Source organism: Malaclemys terrapin, chromosome 6 (assembly GCF_027887155.1).
Source record: "Malaclemys terrapin pileata isolate rMalTer1 chromosome 6, rMalTer1.hap1, whole genome shotgun sequence".
In the NCBI taxonomy this organism is placed as follows: domain Eukaryota; kingdom Metazoa; phylum Chordata; order Testudines; family Emydidae; genus Malaclemys; species Malaclemys terrapin.
Window position 1 is genome coordinate 133966238 of NC_071510.1, and position 6980 is coordinate 133973217.

Here is a 6980-nt window from a genome sequence, read left to right on the forward strand (position 1 = left end):
TGCCAGGGAAAAGAGGACCTAGAGCCAAAGGAACTAACCTAGGCCTGGCCCAAGACACCCTGAAGGATGCAACACCGTCAATCCTCAATATCCACCCCATGCATCTCAGGGAATACCTGAGGACCCAGACATGGTGAGGAAGCCCCAGACTGCAGGTGAGCCAGTGCCCTCACCCAACTTTACAGATGGGCCCAGGCACCCCAAAATTGGCCCTTGTTTCACGTGCAGCTGATTCGGCACCTTTGATGCGAGTGCCCTATGATGGACTGTAGTTTCAGCTGGGTCTGCTCTGGGGAGTCTCAGGCCCGTAAGCAGCCCTCCGGGTAAGCTGATAGTCCCGCTTGACATGTACGGAGTCTGAGTGTCCGCCCTCATTGACTCTGGATGCAGGCAGACTCTCGACCACCAGGACCTCATCCAGCCCCCAGATCCACCATGGGAGTCATTCGGCTGCAATGCAGCCACAGGGAGGTGAAGCCCTACCCCAAGACTCGGGTCACCATGATGGTGAAAGGGGAGGCACGAACCATGACGGTAGGCCGGCACCAAGGCTAGCATACCCTGTTATCTTGGGCTGTGACTAGAGGGGATTTGTGGAGGTCCTGCATGCTGCAAACCTGGGGTCCCATCAGCCAGAAGTAGCCTTTGAGGGAGAGCCCTTTGAGGAAGCGGACGAGGCACCCGAGAATCCCGACCTGAATGGCCAACGAAACAGAGACCCTGACTGCAACCCTCCGGAAGAGGCCCTGAGTTTGGGGGCAGACGTCAACCAGGACCAAAGGGAGAATCGAACACTTAGTCAGGCCTACAAACAGTTGGCTTGCATCAATGGGACCGTGACGTAGTTCCAATTGGGTAATGATGTACCGTCCACTTCAAACTGACCAGTGACCACCTTTACCGGATCAACTGTGATCCGTGAACACACACAACCTGAGCTCAGCTCGTGGTACCTGTTGTGAGATGCTACCGGTGTGGTGCTTCTGCTTTCTCCTGTTGATATCACTCAGCTGCGTGCGTGTGTTCCCTCTGTGTGCTGCCCCAGCTCTGCGCAGATAGCTGACACAGCAGACCCGACGAGAACCCCCAATGACCACAGAGTCTAGTAAGGTACAAAGGCACCTCGGCCAGGTTTATTGCGATCTCGGACACAATTGCAGTTCCCCGTAGATTACTTAGTCTACCGGGCATACTACTAATAGATGCCTCTTGGCAAGGACCCGGCTCAGTGGCGGGATTTCCACTGCCCCCGTGGCCGGACAAAGACATCCATTCAGGGATGCATTCTTATACACAGATACGAACAAGTTACACATCACTCCTGACGTATTGAGGTTCAACCCCTATACGTAGCAAGGTACAACCCCTCTATGTAGTAAGGTGCCGCCTCTCACCTTGTACATGTTGGTTCGATCAAAACAACTCTATCCGTCATTTTACCCTTTTGCCCCTGTCATTGGGATGGGTCGGCCTGTTCCATGTTATCTGTGGAATGTTCCGGTATGGTATGTCTTGGTACCATGTTTATACTGTAACTATGCTAAATGAATATGTATTTCTGCAACATCAGCCCTTTCCTTGCCAACTTCTGTGAGCAGGGCCTGCCTCTTGCTCACAGCTTAACTTTGCTTCATATTAGCAAAGTCTTGACCATTACTTTAGTTCAGGCCTTAGGCCTCATACTAGGCCTCTGATACCAAGGTTTATATCTCAGGGCCTCCTCTTACTACATTACCCCTCGTGGCACTAATATGCGATCTTGCAACTCATCCATGATGTTCCAGCAGTCGTCCACTGGGTCATGAGAAAACACTAGTGAGAGTTGTGGCCTGGTTCTTCTGGCCCGGGGTGCACCGGGAGGTGAAAGATTTCTCCGACTCCTGTCCCGAATGCCAGCTTGCAGTCCCCGGGGAGTACAGAGGGCACCCCTCGTTCTCTTGCTGGTGATTGGCACCCTGTTTGAGAGGATCGCCATGGACCTCTTGGGGACCCATCACGAAGAGTGTCATGAGATTCAGGTATATCCAGGTGGTTTTAGATTATGCCACCCACTTCCCAGAAGCAGTCCCTCTCCAAAACATCACAACACATGAACCATTGCTGCAGAATTCTTGATAATATTTGCCCAGGTAGGCCTCCCCCGGGAAGTCCTGACTGATCAGGGCACCAACTTTACATCAAAGCTTCTTTGACAGGTCGGTCACCTGCTGGAGATAAAGTTGAAAACATCTGTGTACCATCCACAGAGATCATATATATGCATCCGAAGAAGTGGGCTGTAGTCCACGAAAGCTTATGCTCTAATAAATTTGTTAGTCTCTAAGGTGCCACAAGTACTCCTGTTCATCCACAGAGACAGGCTTGTGGAGCGTTTTAATCAGATGCTTAAGGAGATGCTGCGGAAGTTCCCTCTGAAAGAACTTCACTACTGAGACCAACTTATCCCACCCCTGTTGCTGGCCATCTAAAAGGTACCCCAATTTTCGACAAAGTTCTCCCCCTTTGAGCTGTTAAAGGGCCAGCAGCCAAGGGGACTGCTAGACCCTATGGGGGAGAACTGGGAACCAACACTGTCCCCATCATGTCCTCCAGTATGTCCTGCCACTTCAGGGGTGCTTGGCCAGTGCCGGAGATTGAAGGAGAACCTCCACTGTGCTCAGAAAGCACAGGAGTGAACTTCTAACAAGGGAGCCCGGGGAAGGGACTTTTGAGCCTGATGAAAGGGTTCTCCTCCTCCTACCCTCCGAGGAATCGAAACTTCTAGCACGCTGGCAGGGGCCTTATGAGATCATTTGCGGAAAATGACATGGTAAATCTGTCATATCTGTTAAAGGCATGGCAAGAACGCGAGGGACTGCTGATCGCTCCATATCCCTTGGAGCCAGACTTAGGGCCCCAACTTCCTGACCTAATGGACTCTGAAGGACCACAACTGGCAGATACCCTGACCGAGGCGCAACAGAAGCAAGTCAGGAGCCTGCTGAAGGCATTCCCTAAAACCTTCATGGCCCAGCCAGGACAGACTACACTTGTACAACACAGAATATTGACGAACTCAGGAGAAGTTGTCCGAGAGACCACAAGGCCATTGCTGTGCCAAACACCCAAAGTAGTTGACAAGGAGGTCTAGGCGATGGTGGAAGTAGGCATAGTCAAGAGATCCCAAAGTGAGTGGCACAGTCCCATCATTCTGGTCCCTAATGAGACCAGATGAGACCTTAGGTTCTGCTTCAATTTCCAAAGAGTCAACACCATCTCTACATTCGATGCTTACCCGATGACATGGATCATAGAATCATAGAATCACAGGGTTGGAAGGGACCTCTGGAGGTCATCTAGTCCAACCCCCTGCTCAAAGCAGAACCAATTCCCAACTAAATCATCCCAGCCAGGGCTTTGTCAAGCCTGACCTTAAAAACCTCTAAGGAAGGAGATTCCACCACCTCCCTAGGTAACCCATTCCAGTGCTTTTCACCACCCTCCTAGTGAAAAAGTTTTTCCTAATATCCAATCTAAACCTCCCCCCCTGCAACTTGAGACCATTACTCCTTGTTCTGTCATCAGGTACCACTGAGAACAGTCTAGATCCATCCTCTTTGGAACCCCCCTTCAGGTAGTTGAAAGCAGCTATCAAATCCCCCCTCATTCTTCTCTTCTGCAGACTAAACAATCCCAGTTCCCTCAGCCTCTCCTCATAACTCATGTGCTCCAGCCCCCTAATCATTTTTGTTGCCCTCCGCTGGACTCTTTCCAATTTTTCCACATTCTTCTTGTAGTGTGGGGCCCAAAACTGGACACAGTACTCCAGATGAGGCCTCACCAATGTCGACTAGAGGGGAATGATCACGTCCCTCGATCTGCTGGCAATGCCCCTACTTATACAGCCCAAAATGCCATTAGCCTTCTTGGCAACAAGGGCACACTGTCGACTCATATCCAGCTTCTCGTCCACTGTAACCCCTAGGTCCTTTTCTGCAGAACTGCTTCCTAGCAGATCAATGAGCAGCTAGACCGACTCAGTGATGCCCAGTACATGAACACCCTGGATCTCACCAAAGGGTACTGGCAAATTCCACTGGACCCAAGCTCCAGGGAGAAGACTGCGTTCACCACCCCAACCAGGCTGTACCAATTCACCAGGACTGTAGTGGTCTCTTGCTCTCAAGGGGGGAGGCCACCCCACCTTGCCGCATCAGGCAGCAGCACTCGGGCTCTGGTCCTGCTGGTGGGGCTAGTTTATAGCTCGCAGCCTGCTCGCAGAGGCAAACCACCATTAACAGTCTGGAGCTCTAGCCCCTTGAGCGCAGCAGAGCAGTAAGCAGTCTTTAGCCCAGAGTCTCCAGGCCAGGGCAGACAGCAATTAACAGTCTATAAGGGAAGCTGTGGCCCTCTGGGTGGGGCAGAGCAGGGAGCAGGTTTAGCCTCCAGGCTAAGGCAGACAGTAAACAGAGGCTATGTCTACACTATGCACTTTTTAGCAACACAGCTGTTTTGCTACATCCAAGCCACTAAAAGGTGCGCAGTGTAGCCGCTATTTGTTGGCGGGAGAGAGTTCTCCTGCTGATAAAACGCTGTTCACACCAGCGCTTTTTGTCTGTAAAATTTTTGGCGTTTGGGGGTGTGGTTTTTTTAGGCTGATAGGGTGGGGTAACTTGGGGGAATGGAGGAGGCGGGGCAATCTCAGGGAAGCTCCCTGCCAGGCATGTGTATCAGGCTGGGAAATCATCTCCCTGTAAAAGGGGGAAGGGCAGCCATGTTGGTTTAAATGCTGCTTCCCTCCTTTCTTGGCTGGCCCCCTTGCTGGGTTACGTCCCATTCGGTTGTGAGGTCCATGGCAGGGTCGGCCCTGAGGTGTTAGAGCGGCAAGGCCTGGCCCAAGCGGCTGATCAGACCCACCCACCTCAGGAAACAGGTGCATCCTCTGTGCTCAGCACAGGGTTCGGCTTGGCTGAACTCTGTGCCCTGTGGCAGGGCTGGAGTCCCGGCTTCCTGGCAGGCCGAGTTCATTCCTGGAGCTCCCACCCTGCCTTTCCCCTGAGCTCAGGGAGGGGGCTTCAGCACTCTGCTCTGGGGGGGGAGGATCCAAAAGGCCTGACCCAACTCCCTTGTCCCCCCTCAGCCTTCGTCCCCACGACTGACCCCAGACTCACCCCCCTGCCTTCGTCCTCACGACTGACCCCAGACTCCCCCCCATCCTTTGTCCCCACAATTGACCCCAGACTCCCCCCCGCCTTCGTCTCCACAACTGACCCCAGACTCCCCCCCCGCCTTCGTCCCCACAACTGACCCCAGACTCACCCCCATTCGTCCCCACAACTGACCTCAGACTCCCCCCACCCCGCCTTCGTCCCCACGACTGACCCCAGACTCCCCCCGCCTTCGTCCCCACCACTGACCCCAGACTCCCCCCCCCCCGCCTTCGTCCCCACCACTGACCCCAGACTCCCCCCCCCCCCGCCTTCGTCCCCACCACTGACCCCAGACTCCCCCCCCCTTTGTCCCCACCACTGACCCCAGACTCCCCCCCCCACCGGCCTTCGTCCCCACGACTGACCCCAGACTCCCCCCCCCACCGGCCTTCGTCCCCACGACTGACCCCAGACTCCCGCCCCCACCGGCCTTCGTCCCCACGACTGACCCCAGACTCCCCCCCCCACCGGCCTTCGTCCCCACGACTGACCCCAGACTCCCCCCCCCACCGGCCTTCGTCCCCACGACTGACCCCAGACTCCCCCGCCCGCCTTCGTCCCCACCACTGACCCCAGACTCCCCCCCCCCGCCTTCGTCCCCACGACTGACCCCAGACTCCCCCCACCGGCCTTCGTCCCCACGACTGACCCCAGACTCCCCCCCCGCCTTCGTCCCCACGACTGACCCGACTCCCCCCCCCTTTGTCCCCACGACTGACCCCAGACTCACCCCCCCGCCTTCGTCCCCACGACTGACCCCAGACTCCCCCCACCCCGCCTTCGTCCCCACGACTGACCCCAGACTCCCCCCCCCTTTGTCCCCACGACTGACCCCAGACTCCCCCCCCCGCCTTCGTCCCCACGACTGACCCCAGACTCCCCCCCGCCTTCGTCTCCACGACTGACCCCAGACTCCCCCCACCCCGCCTTCGTCCCCACGACTGACCCCAGACTCCCCCCCCCGCCTTCGTCCCCACCACTGACCCCAGACTCCCCCCCCCGCCTTCGTCCCCACCACTGACCCCAGACTCCCCCCCCCGCCTTCGTCCCCACCACTGACCCCAGACTCACCCCCCCGCCTTCGTCCCCACCACTGACCCCAGACTCCCCCCACCCCGCCTTCGTCCCCACGACTGACCCCAGACTCACCCCACCCCGCCTTCGTCCCCCCGACTAACCCCAGACTCCCCCCCCCTTCGTCCCCACGACTGACCCCAGACTCCCCCCCCCGCCTTCGTCCCCACGACTGACCCCAGACTCCCCCCACCGGCCTTCGTCCCCACGACTGACCCCAGACTCCCCCCCCCCCGCCTTCGTCCCCACGACTGACCCCAGACTCCCCCCACCCCGCCTTCGTCCCCCCGACTGACCCCAGACTCCCCCCCCCTTCGTCCCCACGACTGACCCCAGACTCCCCCCCCCCGCCTTCGTCCCCACGACTGACCCCAGACTCCCCCCACCGGCCTTCGTCCCCACGACTGACCCCAGACTCCCCCCCCCCCGCCTTCGTCCCCACGACTGACCCCAGACTCCCCCCCCCACCGGCCTTCGTCCCCACGACTGACCCCAGACTCCCCCCCCCACCGGCCTTCGTCCCCACGACTGACCCCAGACTCCCCCCACCCCGCCTTCGTCCCCACGACTGACCCCAGACTCCCCCCCCCTTTGTCCCTACGACTGACCCCAGACTCCCCCCCCCTTCGTCCCCACGACTGACCCCAGACTCCCCCCCCCCCGCCTTCGTCCCCACGACTGACCCCAGACTCCCCCCCCCACCGGCCTTCGTCCCCA

The 6980-nt window shown here is 57.6% G+C and overlaps 1 long non-coding RNA gene across 2 annotated transcripts; it reads right to left on the reverse strand.

Annotated features, from left to right (window-relative positions):
- Positions 1-1111: 1111 nt before the first annotated feature.
- LOC128839407 (uncharacterized) lies at positions 1112-5138 on the reverse strand. 2 transcript variants are annotated; one of them, XR_008445410.1, is made up of 2 exons: positions 4901-5138; positions 1112-2204 (listed from the first exon to the last, which is right to left on the reverse strand). It is a non-coding gene; the product is annotated as an uncharacterized LOC128839407 (long non-coding RNA). The 2 variants fall into 2 exon arrangements; XR_008445409.1 differs by having other exon boundaries at positions 1112-2207.
- Between the last annotated feature and the right edge of the window lie 1842 nt (positions 5139-6980).